Source organism: Hyperoodon ampullatus (genome assembly GCF_949752795.1).
Source record: "Hyperoodon ampullatus genome assembly, chromosome: 1".
Classification (NCBI taxonomy): Eukaryota; Metazoa; Chordata; class Mammalia; order Artiodactyla; family Ziphiidae; genus Hyperoodon; species Hyperoodon ampullatus.
In genome coordinates, this window is record NC_136914.1 from 31,487,815 (window position 1) to 31,500,977 (window position 13,163).

A 13,163-nucleotide genomic window follows, 5' to 3' on the forward strand; every position below is an offset into this window, starting at 1 on the left:
AAAAGAGTGGATCTATATATACGTATAACTGATTCACTTTGCTGCACAGCAGAAACTAACACAAATTGTAAATCAACTATACTCCCCAAAAATTAATTAAAAAAAGAAAAACGGCCTAAAAATTGAATTTCTCAAAACTGATCACGGTATAACTGCTTCACCACCAGCTCCTCTGACACACGTGTTCAGGATCCCACACGCGTGCAGATCAAGGGCACAACAGGACTGCCCTCCAGCCCCAAACTAGGAGAGAGAAGGGGGGGCAGGTACACAGTGAGACGGAGACCGACGGAACGCACCTCGAAGCCGGCGTCCTCGAGCACACCTTTCTGACCCTCAGTCACTGAAGGCAAAGCGGGCCTGGCCTCCTGCCGTCACGCGGTTCCTTCCGCTACCCTGTGGTGGCCCTTCGCTGCTGTGGCTGCTGGGCCAAAGTTCCTCACGCTAGGTGCGTCCTGATGCCCCTTTGGAGAAGGACCTTTCCCGGGAAAATCCTGGAGGCCCCTCCCTCCATTACAGGGTGGGAACAGGGCCCAAGCTGGGCCAATCAGACTCTCCCTCCTGGCCGCCTGCCTGGAGCAGGCAGCCAGGAGGCCGGGAGCAGCTGGGGTCACCGCACTCCTGTTCGACAAAAGCCACCACGAATACCCACAGCGATTCCTGGTTCCTGCACCTCCACAGGTGCCTTGTTTCCTGCCGACCCCAACCCCAGTTCTTCGGTCTCCTTACCATTTCTAAGAAGCCCTGACATCCCTCCGATGAAGTCCCTTCCGGTTAAATCAACAAGAGTCGGTTTCTGTTGCTTGCAGCAAAGAACCCACACAGGTACACGACCTCATCTCGGGTGACCGAGACCTGAGATTTTTAAGACTTAACACTAGTAGTGGGAAGGCCGATGATAGAAACCCAAATGTTTGCAGTCACGCTGTCCTTTCAACAGGTGATCTGGCTCCCTCATTTGGGGCTTTTTCACTCAACCTTTGTGTTCTTTCTCACAGATGGGGAAATGACTGGTGGGCTGAATGAGAACTTCGGTGAGACCAACATCTTTTTCCTCAACTATATCCAGGATGGAAACTTCCACATTTTAGAATATTTTTCCCATTGAAAAGAAGAGCAAATCAGGCAAAGTCTAGCGGCCCAACATTTATTTAAGCACAGGTTAAACGTGAGAAATAAAGAATATGGCAAAGCAGATTCTTGAATGAATGAAGCCCGCTTTCCCAAGGATGGCTCTCACTTTTTAAGACTTGCTCACCAAACAGTCGAAATGCTCACACACACAATGACCCTGAATTCCCACTCTCACCCACAGGCTTTTGTGACCCCTCAGTCCTACCCTTCTCACACACTCTCCAAAATAGAAAGTAAAGACAGGGCTGCAATGACTTCCCTTTACAAGTTCCTGCAAGTTCTTGCTCAATCCGTATGTCATAAATTCACAGCAAGAGGACGATGACGTGCCATCAGTGTACCTGGTCCTTGTGAGCAAAGGAAATGGAAATTTAAAAGATTTGTATTTTGAGCTCAAGTTCCTTCAGTGCTTTGCATTTATCAGAAATTCAGTGTGCTGGGTATAGCACAAAACAGATCTATAGTGAGACCTTTTCTTCAAGGGACTTACGTTCCGAAAGTATATATATAATCATTAAAGACCAGAGGCCAACGTACGTACAGTGAGTGGAATGCGCGCCAATCCCCTTTCACCTGGACTTCAATCACCTCCCTCTAGCAAGGTGTGGTAACAGGACCCAAGCCAGGCCAATCAGATGCTCCTCCCCTGAGATTTCCCTGTGAGCAGGGGGCCAGGAGGCTGAGAAGGGTTGGGGTAAAAATCTAGCTTTTGTTGGATTGTTTGCAGTAGGTAATTTGGGCCCTAGTTTCCAACTCAGCTCAATTTCCTAAATGATTTCCCCAGCATCGTGACAGGGAAGGGAGCAGTGTGTGGACCCGAGGGAAGCACACAGACAGCAGATAACGGGGCCCCATAACCACACACAGAGCTCCGCCTTCGGAAGTGAGCCACTGGCACGAGGGCAGCGAGGCTCACTGGGGAAGAGATGGATGGAAGGCTGCCCAGGTCCCAGTGACCCCAGGAGGCTGCAGACCCAGGGGCATAACAGCAGAGGAGGGACAGAGGAGTTGGCTCAGGTGTCTTACGAGGAAGAACGAAACAGGTCAGAGAACTGTGAAAGAAAGTGTGCGTAAGCCGTTTTTAAATCACTGGTGGAAACCTGAGCACAGACCTAGCACACAAGGCTAGGTCTGAAGGTTGGGACAAACGGACAGGAGGTCGAGAGCCCATCCCCTGAAGGAGGGGCTGACTCTTCTCTCCCGGACTCTCAGCTCCTAGCCCAGGACCGGGCCCTCGAGAAAGGGGACAAACTTAAGACGGACCAGGTCAAGCACAGCGGTGACAGGGCAGGGAAGCACGTGCAGCCCGAACACAGCATGGTGCCACCACGTGTGCAGGCTCCAGGGACACAGAGGACCACGGAGAGCTGTCAGGGGAGCACCTTAAAAAGGAATTACACAGGGCACGATACTCAGTATACTGTGGCAAACCATAATGGACAAGAGTATGAAAAAGAATATATGTGTGCAGCTGAGTCACTGTGCTGCACAGAAGAAATTAACACTGTAAATCAACTCTACTTCAATGAAATTAAAAAAAAAGAATTACACATCCTCGGACTCCTAAATATCTAAAAAGTAATTCCCTGAACACACCCCAATTGCCTCTAAGTACACCATCGAGTAGTTACTTATTTCCTGAAGAATAAACACTTTTAAAAGGAAAATGGAAATAGAGGGAAATGTAAACAGTCAAGAAAAAGAAATGAATCCTGGAGAGAGATAAAAAATGTAAATAGTCAAGAAAATGACTGGAGAGAGATAAAAAATGTAAATAGTCAAGAAAATGACTGGAGAGAGATAAAATATGTGTATAACTTAGATTAAGTTATAATTTAAGGGGCACCAGGGTGACTGCCTGCCCAGCTCTGATCTGATTTAAACTTCTCTAAGGTCAGAGAACTGAAGCTTAAGCTCTGGTGATTCTGGAGATTTCTGATACATATCTTCCCAAAAGAAACACAACCCCACTAAAGACAGGGCAGTTTAACCGTATCATGGTGTGGCTTATTAGTCAATGTCTAAGCTTTTAGAATTTAAAGAACTCCATGATCCAGAAGACCATGCCTGGATTATCAAAGGAACACTCACCCACACACGCCCTCTGCCCTGCCTGGTATTCAATGGAAAATTCCTCTTAGAAAAGGCTCTACTTTTTAAAATAAATTTATTTATTTTATTTTATTTTTACTTTTGGCTGCACTGGGTCTTCATTGCTGCACGTGGGCTTTCTCTAGTTGTGGCGAGCGGAGGCTACTCTTTGTTGTGGTGCGCGGGCTTCTCACTGCAGTGGCTTCTCTTGTTGCAAAGCACGGGCTCTAGGCGCGCAGGCTTCAGTAGTTGTGGCACGTGGGCTCAGTAGTTGTGGCTCACGGGCTCTAGAGTGCAGGCTCAGTAGTTGTGGTGCACGGGCCTAGTTGCTCCACGGCATGTGGGATCTTCCCGGACCAGGGCTCGAACCCGTGTCCCCTGCATTGGCAGGCGGATTCTTAACCACTGTGCCACCAGGGAAGTCCAAAGGCTCTTTAAGGCATATAGAGAACCACAATAAACAAAGGAAACACTGAATTATATGATGCTGCTTCTTATTACTTTTCCTTATGAGCCATATCTTAACTGTATAAGTAATTAACAGCGAAATCTGTCAGGCTGGTCTCTTAAGTTCATGATTTTATCAACTTCACGTACACACCAGGGTACGCACAAATACAGACACTTATCAGTACCAACATACATGGCTCAATGCTTTTGAGAAATTAAGTACTTTAACAAATGCTGTAAAACGTTACGACTGAATGATTCGAACACCTACTAGAAGCCCAGTCCCTCCAGCTCCATCCTTAGGGCCTGGATCTGATATTTCTCCAAGGAGCCACGGCTCCGAAGTTGGGCACGACTGGGCTTAACTGTCACCTCCATCACTTACTAGCCCTGGGGCCTCAGTGACTATTCACCTGGGCCTCAGGGTCTACGTCTGCAAAGTGTGATCGTACTTGGTTGAGAGTTTCTGTGAGAAAAATGAGCATGGAACACGCAGTGCAGCGCCCACCGCTTGTCGGGGGCCTTCTGCTGCTTCCCTACACCACCACCTCCATGTAACCGCGTCCCCCAAACCCTCGCAGCACCACTTCCCTCACCAACCCAGAACCCTACTCCAGCACAGACGCCCCTGCGCTTAGGCTCAAACTTGTCTCTTTCCATCCTGGAAGCTCCCGTCTGGGCCCACCGTCACGTGCACACGCTCCCCTCCAGGGCGCCCTCAGAAGAACTCCCTGCTCTGGGCAGGGAGGTCGCCCACCTGTTACTCGGGCTGTGCCCAGAATGTCTTCCGGGCCGCCTGCTAAGTCTTCCAGTTCTTCAGGGGCCCAGCCGGGGTCCTCACGCCCCTGCACCCCTCAACAGGACTCCCCGCGTCCACTCTCTGGCACTGAATCACACTGTCTTAACTTGCTCTGGATTTCACGTTTGTCTACTCAATGATTTCATAAGTAACTCAAGGAGAGAAATCACATTTTTCTTGCACAGTCTCGGAAATGAGCATAACAAAAGGCAAGGCGTGTGCTAAATATCTAACGCATGCCGGCTCTGTTGAACAATTCTCTATTTCTTTATTTTTAGATTCAATCCAGTTCCTATTAAGTCATCCACACAACTATTAACATACTTCTTTTCCATGTATTGCACTTAAATAAATGACTAACATTTCACATGGCTACCTTTTTCTTTTTAAAAAATTTTTATTGAAATATAGTTGATTTACAGTGTTGCACTAGTTTCAGGTATACAGTAAATTGACCCATTTATACAAATATATATATATAAATATATATATATATTTTTTTACATTCTCTCCCATTATAGGTTATTACAAGATCTTGAATATAGTTCCCTGTGCTATACAGTAGGTCCTTGTTGCCTATCTATCTTATATACGGTAGTGTCTATATTTTAATCCCAAACTCCTAATTTGTCCCCCCCACTTTGGTAACCATAAGTTTGTTCTCTATATCTGTGAGTCTATTTCTATTTTGTAAATAAGTTCATCTGTATCATTTTTTTAGATTCCACATATATGATATCATATGGTATTTGTCTTTCTCTGTATGACTTACTTCACCTTGCACGATAATCTCTAGGTCGGTCCACGTTGTTGCAAATGGCACTACTTCATTCCTTTTTATGGCTGAGTAATATTCCACTGTATACATGTACCACATCTTCTTTGCCCATTCCTTTGTCGATGGACATTTAGGTTGCTCCATGTCTTGCCTATTGTAAATGGTGCTGCAGTGAACATTGGGGTGCATGTATCTTTTCAAATTATGTTTTTCTCCAGATATATTCCCAGGAGTGGGATTGCTGGATCGTATGATAGCCCTATTTTTAGTTTTTTAAGGAACCTCCATACTGTTCTCCATAGTGGCTGCATCAATTTACATTCCCACCAACAGTGGAGGAGGGTTCCCTTTTCTCCACACCCTCTCCAGCATTTATTATTTGTAGACTTTTTGATGATGACCATGCTGACCGGTGTGAGATGATACCTCACTGTAATTCTGATTTGCCTTTCTCTAATAATTAGTGATGTTGAGCATCTTTTCATGTGCTTCTTGGCCATCCGTATATCTTCTTTGGAGAGATGCCTACTTAGGTCTTCTGCCCATTTTTTGACTGGGTGGTGGTTACCTATTTCTAACTCAAGAGTAGGAAAGTACCAGCTCCCATGTATACTTCCTTCAGCTACTGATGAGTTCATCAAACCTTTCTTGCCGTGAGTACACAGGATGCAGTCCTGCTCTACAGAGAGGAACGTGAAGACAAGACGTATAAGAGCTCATGAAGTATCTTGGCATGTCAGAAAGAGAATCTAGGAACTCATTCAAGTGCTTTTGACTCATAGCTCAGTGAGCCTGCCAAGCCCTCTACTTTGAAACCCTAGGACCTTGTCAGGGTGGAAATCCCTCGGGAGACAAGATTGCAACAACTGGGAAAGACACTGGCAACATAATGACAAGAGGAGAAAACACAGTCACCTCTATTATGACTTTGCTAAGAAACTTCCCATCTTTACGCTGCTGGTATTGCCCAATACGTACTCTAAAAGTCCCTTTGGGACTTCCCTGGTGGTGCAGTGGTTAAGAACCCACCTGCCAATGCAGGGGACACGGGTTTGATCCCTGGTCCAGGAAGATCCCACGTGCCAAAGAGCAACAAAGCCTGTGTGCCACAACTACTGAGCCTGAGCTCTAGAGCCCATGAGCCACAACTACTGAGCCTGTGCTCTAGAGCCCACGAGCCACAACTACTGAGCCTGTGCTCTAGAGCCCACGTGCCACAACTACTGAGCCTGAGCTCTAGAGCCCATGAGCCACAACTACTGAGCCTGTGCTCTAGAGCCCACATGCCACAACTACTGAGCCTGCGCTCTAGAGCCCACGTGCCACAACTACTGAAGCCCGCGCGCCTAGAGCCTGTGCTCCACAACAAGAGAAGCCACCGCAGTGAGAAGCTCGTGCACCACAACAAAGAGTAGCCCCCACTCGCCGCGACTAGAGAAAGCCCGCGCACAGCAACGAAGACCCAACTCAGCCAAAAATAAAAATTAAATAAACCGATCCTTTGTGAATCCTCAAAGATGCCAGCCCACACGTGGATCACAGGTAATTGGTGTGCAGACAGATGCTGGTACTCACAACCAGCTCTAGAATCTGCTCACTGATTACAACAGTGCAGATTTAGCAACCGGGACAAGCCACTGGGTGGCCTCTTTCACACACAAAGGGAGCAGGTGATTTATGACTCAGGTAATGGGAAGAACCTCTCTGTTTCTTTTATTTTGCTCTGAAATATTCTGAATTATGAAACATAAGATTCTTGGGTATTATCTAAGTGTCAATTTGCTCATCACTTCCTAGAAGATATTTCTGTCAAGTTCTATAACTTTATTAAACTGAACTTGAGTCAGAGAATGTGACATGACAAAACACCTTTCAAAGAAATCCCCCCCCTGTTATGTTATAGCCCCACGACTGAACAATAGCAGCTCTTACATGGCTTCAAGTAAAGCCTTGAATTGGTCACAGAGAGAAAATGGGACAATCGGTGCCCTGAGGGCCACAGTCTCAGCACCTGCTCTTGGTTAAACGTCCTCGGATCCCGTTTTTATTCTTCTACCTCCGTAGGGGCCAACCCCCCTCCATGTCCTCGGAACTGAGGATTTAAGCAACCCGAGCCAGTCCTTGGCCAGTCCACCCACTTCTGGACGGCCGAGGGCGCCTACAGGACGCAGACACATGTGGATGTCTGGCCAGTTTTTATTTAAAACCTTCAGTCTCACATCCGCGCAGAGAACAGGAACCTCATTACCACTCGCCGTTCTCCAACACTTCCTCCAGCCTACGAAGTCATCCAGGATACTAAACACTAAAAGCTCAGCATCCAGGCTCTCCTGACAGCAGTTACAGAGACAGACAGACAGAAGCTCCCGTGGTGGCAGCGCCAGCTCTGCCTGTGGTTCGTCTGCAGCCCCTGGGGGAGCCCAGCCCCCTCGCCCTCTCTCCGCTCAGCCCCACTGCAGACATCACCTCCTCCAGGAAGCCCCCAGGCTGTCCCGTGCCTCCCTGCACCCCTCCCCCTGCGGTGGGCTCTGCTTTCACTGCTTATGTCTTTAATCACCTGTTGGAGTTCAACCTCCTGAAGGCCAGGGGCCACGCCTCCTCTGTGGCTGTTGACAAGTGTCCTTTGTCTTTGATGTCCTGCCGCTCAGTGAGGGTTTGTTTATATCTACCCTACTCGGGAGTCAGTGGGCTCACTTCATCTGAAAGATCGCAGCCGTTCTTCCTTCAAAGGCTGTTCCTCTTTCCCGCCTTCTGTACGCGCGACAGAACCTTCTCACTCAAGCCTCCAGGCCTCTTACTTGCTCTTCCATATTTTTTCACGTACCTCTGTCTCTGAGCTACAAAGCGGTAGTTGTGTATCTAGTCACTCTTTCACAAACGCTAATCCTCTCTGGCTGCATTTAATCTGTTCTGCTCTTTAACCTACCCCTGAGTTTTCATTTCCATGACTGCATTGTTCCATTGTAGCATCTCTCTTCGGCCCTTTTACAAATCTAAATAGTCACGTGTCATAACAGACGGTCTTTTTAAAGATTCCTTCTTTTATCACCGTAACCATGTTAAACATACCTACTCAACAGTTACTCTGGACTGTTGGAGGAGGGCTAACGCCCCTGCCTGTACTGGTCACTCTCCCTCACCCTGACCACGAGCCCATCGTGTTGGAGTTTTGTTTTATGCGCTATATGCATCTCTCGGAAACAGGCTCCACGTCGGTCTCTAAAGGCTTCGGAGTTGTGATAGAGAAGGAGAGCGAATCGATCATTCTGGACCACAGGCACTGTTGAGGGGTCCTGGGAGGTGAGGGCGTCAGGACCTGGGGCAGTGGGAGCGGGGAGGGTCCGGCTAGGGGGCAGGGTCCAGAGGAAACACCTGACCTTCTGTGTGTCTGTGCCTGCGGACTTGTGGACACAGGGCGCAGCCTCGGGGATGCCTTAAATGTCAGGATGGTCACATGCTGAGGAAGGAAAGACTTTAAAGTCGAGGAGAGGTGCTCAAGGTCAAAAAGGGTCATCAGAACAGTTATGGGAGGATGTGCATGACGCCAAAATACAACGTAAGAAGGCTGGTACACAGATTTTTCTGCAGAGAATGGCACAGACGTCCAAATATTTTGCATGTAATGAAAAAAATTGGGGAAAACATAAAATTAGCCATGCTCCTGATACTTACAAGATGCAAGAGAAATGATGCCTTTGAGACGTATAATAAGCATTTTTTTCTCCTTTAGGTAAAGAAAAAGAACACAAAGGGCCCCAGGCGGCATGTCCAAACAGACAACTCTTCCCCTTTATGTCTTAAAGGCGGACTCTCTGCCACATCTCTCTACTTTAGAAGGAGGGTCACACTCAGGGGCACAGCTTCATCTGCAGGAACACACGCTTCTCCACCCAGCGCAGGGGGACCGTGCAGCATCCCTGGGCACCGGGCCAGGCGCTGGACGGAGAGACGCCCGCAGGCCTGGTGGAAGAAAGATGTTGGAGGCATATCCAAGCACCGCGTGCAAAGGGCCTGGGGCAGTTTCAGAGAAGGGGCAACGTTGGGACGGGGCCTGCAAAAGGCACTGGGGCTGCTTCAACAGCGCCTGAGGCAGAGTGAGCAATGCACGTGGCAAGGAGGTGAGAGAGAGGGCGGGCCGTTAGAGGCTGGCACACGGTGTGACTGAGCCGCAAGGGAGAGCCGGGCTGCGTGTGTGCGTGTGTATCTGCAACACATACAGGGGGCAGTTCCAGCCAAGGAGCCTAGATTTCACTCTCTAAAGAAACAGGCCCCTATGAGAGCAGAAGAGTGACCGACAGAATCCACATTTGAGAAGGAGCCCTTCGTGGCCATGTGCAAGGCTGGAAGGCGGAGAGCAGCTTAGGAGGAGAGGGGTCCCCAAGATCTCAGACTGGGGTCGGCGATACCCAGAGATTGGTAGTTTTTTCAGATATTTAAAAAACCCCCACCTGCGGTAAGTAACGCGTTTTAACGTCGTAACCCAGGGTGCTCGCTGATACAGGTGCATCCATACGTACAGCCCCCAAGAGCCAGACGGTGCTAAAGGCCCACGTCCTGCTGCACACGCCACCCCACACCGGGACGTGTTCTGTCTCGCCAGCAGGTCTGCCCGGCACGGGCGTCTGTCTGCTCCACAGCACTACAGACCTAAGGCTGCTGCTGACTCCGGGCCACCCCAGTGCTTCCCGCGTTGCTAAAGTGATGCCCCTCGGTCGCTGTGACTCGCTGTCCTTGCGTCGGCTCCCTGGCTGACTGCGCTGCATGGGCAAGCAGGTGCTCACGGCACACGTCCCAGCCAAGCCATCGGCAAAGCTGCTCCGCTGCGCTGCTGCTTTCTGCATATTTCTGCAGTCTGTTGCTATTCTTAAAATGAAACGAAAGAGGCTGCCATATCCAACTGGTACCTCGTTTCATAGAGTATTCTGAAGATGCCCAAAGCCCTGGAACACAGTTCTTGTTAAAAGAAACACTAATACCTGATGTTAATTTTGGTCTCGATGACCCGACCCTACAGAGCTGGAGCGGCCTGGCCGCTCCTCGTGAAGCCACCAGCGGAGGGAAAGCAGCTGCCGTCAGCGTTGAATGAATGGGTCCCGCTTCTGTTCCACCACCCCCAGCAGGAGCATCTTGGGAAACTCATTTACAAAGCGCGTGCACGGGTGTCATTGTAACAGCTACCGTCTGTCGGGCGTTCAGTAATGTGCCGGACGCTGTGTTCAACAATGGATGTGCATCATCTCACGGTCTTCAAGCAGACCTCTAACTGCCGTCATTTTCTAGAAAATGAAACTGATGCTTAGACGATTAAAGAATCCTGTGCCAGGCCACGAAGCCATGAGGGGTGAACCACGGGTCAATCTCAGGTTTGTCTGCCTTTAGAAGCCAAACTCTTAACTGCTGGGTTACGTTTAATCTGTTCCTCTAAATACATTTTTCTGAGGCTTAGCGAAGCCAATGGACTTACCTGACGACCAGCGAACAAGTGGTAACACCAAAGCATCAGTGTCAAGTCGGTCTCCTCCACCACCTCCACTGCCCCGTAACTTAATACCTGCCCCGGCCCCCATCAGCAGTACCCACAGGCGGACAAGACACATGAGAAAAGAAGAAGAGAGAAGAAGCTCCTTGAGAGTCACAGGTGCAGAGTGAAGCTGGCTCTCTCACCCTCTCTCCTACCTCACCATTTAAAGCCAAAAGGAAAACAGAAGGAAGAATTCGCGTTTAGATGCGGCAGCAAAAGAATGAAACTAAATATGACTTCAGCCTAATTGAAGGCAGCTGTATAATCTATATGTTAGAAGGCAAAGACACAGTTCCAGTGACGGAACAGAGGTAGTCTGTGGATTAAACAAGAACATGTGTTTAAATATTTAAAGACCATCAGAATCTTACCACGTGGAAGCCAGTAATAAAGATCAAAATGACTGAAATAAGGTTGATACATCTTTCCTTCATAAGAGACTAGGATAAGGAAATGCACAAAAAGAAATTCTTAGTATTGGAAGCTCCAGATGCAATGCCTCAGTGAGAGAAGAATCTCCGCAAGCTGGTCCACCAAGGCTGCAAAAGTACGCATTTACGTAAGACAGATCTTACAATCCAATTGTGCACAGGCCTAGAGAACAGATCAATAATGTAAATCAACTGCTTTTAAACAGTGACTAAAAATCCTTCTCTAAAAACAATGATGAATCTCAAAGCTGGATGAAGTCTGGCATGAACACTAGAAATTATTAACGTCCGAAAAACAGGTTTTCGAAAGCAAATTACAGTAAAGCAATGTATCCCGAGCCCCTCTTCCTCAGCAAGCTGTTATTTCAGCCCTAACTCTGTTCATGTCCTTGTTCTTGGGCCTTTGCGTCTTCCTCTGGTAACACACTCAAGAATTTAAATAATTACTAGGCTTTAGGGGCAGTAAATTCAATATAACGCCCCCCCCAAACCTCATAATTTACTTTTCCACAAATATTCATCAACGGCAATTTTTATTTAAACTCTGCCACAGAGCAGGGCCCCAGTCTGAGAAGCAGTTTAAATGGAACGCTTACTTCAAAAGCCAAATCCATTAAGATGAACATGCCAAAGAGACATGAGAACTCCGCTAATGCTAATCGGACACATCCTGGATGCAGTACACTTCTGAACATAGTTTATGCCCCTTCACAGTTTCCTCTTAACACCCAGGCCGGCTGCACGGGGTGTGTTCCCACAATCTGACACAATACAGGCTTTTATGGTCAGCAACTTTCCATCTCTCAGGCTGACTGCATAGTCTACAGAGGTGAGAACAGCTGCAGTGTGAAAACACTACTTCTGCAAGGAAGAGAAAATGAGAGATGACAAGTCTTTAAGAGTACAAACAGAGGAAACATGACTTTGTTTTCTTAAATATAAGAACTATAGAGCTAGATGGTCACCATGAAAACCTAATACACAGACCTCTGAACTTGTCAGCCTATGGAAGACATAAAAAGTGTCGTGTATGGTTTTGCAGATAGTAAGGGCAAGACACGCTATCAGTCGATAGATGCGTGTCCACAGTGGGGCGGGCACTAAACATATGCACGGCTCTAGAACCACTAAGCCTCCACGCGTGGTTCAGCCGACCCCGAAAAAGCGTCGTCGAAGGAAGGCATCTCCTTTCTCCGAGGTCACCGATGTGCGGGCTTCTGAGGTGACAGGCAAGGACACAGTGCTCGTGATAGCTATGAAGATAGAATATTAATGGCACTGCTTCCTTCCAGGGCCAGCCTGGGGAGGGTGGTGGCCAAGCACAAAGCAGGGCGGGTCAGGATCGTGGTACCAACGCCCACACCGGGCGGGCCCCCAGCCTCAGGACGTCCTCTCCCCATCTCCCTCCCTCCCCGTTCAGGCGGGTGAGTGCATCTGCTTCACCACGGGCTTTTCTTCCCATTTCACAGCAACACCTCCAGCCCGCTTGGCCTGTGCCTGATGGACTTCACAGAGGAGAAGCTCAAGGTCAAAGGCAACACGCACTGCCTCCTGTCCACCTCTCCAAAAGGATTTGTTGGGCGAGGAGGAAGGTACTAGCCAAGTTACAATTTTCCTAATGCGATGAGGACTTTCCCTATTGCCCAAGATACAGCATGTTTCCAATGCAAAACAGCTATTTTTGCACATCTGTCCGAGAGCAGCTCAACTGAAAACAGGCCTGTCAGATCGACACCATTTCCATCGCCGCTCAGTTCCTGTCACGCTGCAGAGAGCGGAGAAGCGCTCAGCAGCAGCCACAAGGCAATCTTGCAGGAAGACTTGTTAATCTCTATACAGTCATTCTCATGCAGCCATCAAAGCGAACTTAATGACAAATCAGTTAAAATAAATTACTTTTAGGATCTTGCAAGGAGCGGCTAAAAGGCAAACCATATGTGACATCTTTCTGGTCCTCCC

At 48.4% G+C, this 13,163-nt stretch overlaps 1 protein-coding gene across 1 annotated transcript in view; it reads right to left on the reverse strand.

The window, feature by feature from the left end:
- The window catches only part of FNIP2 (folliculin interacting protein 2), a gene marked incomplete at both ends in the record, with an annotated part of 79,107 nt that overhangs the window by 7,710 nt on the left and 58,234 nt on the right, over positions 1-13,163 (reverse strand). The gene's annotated exons all lie outside the window — the stretch shown is intronic.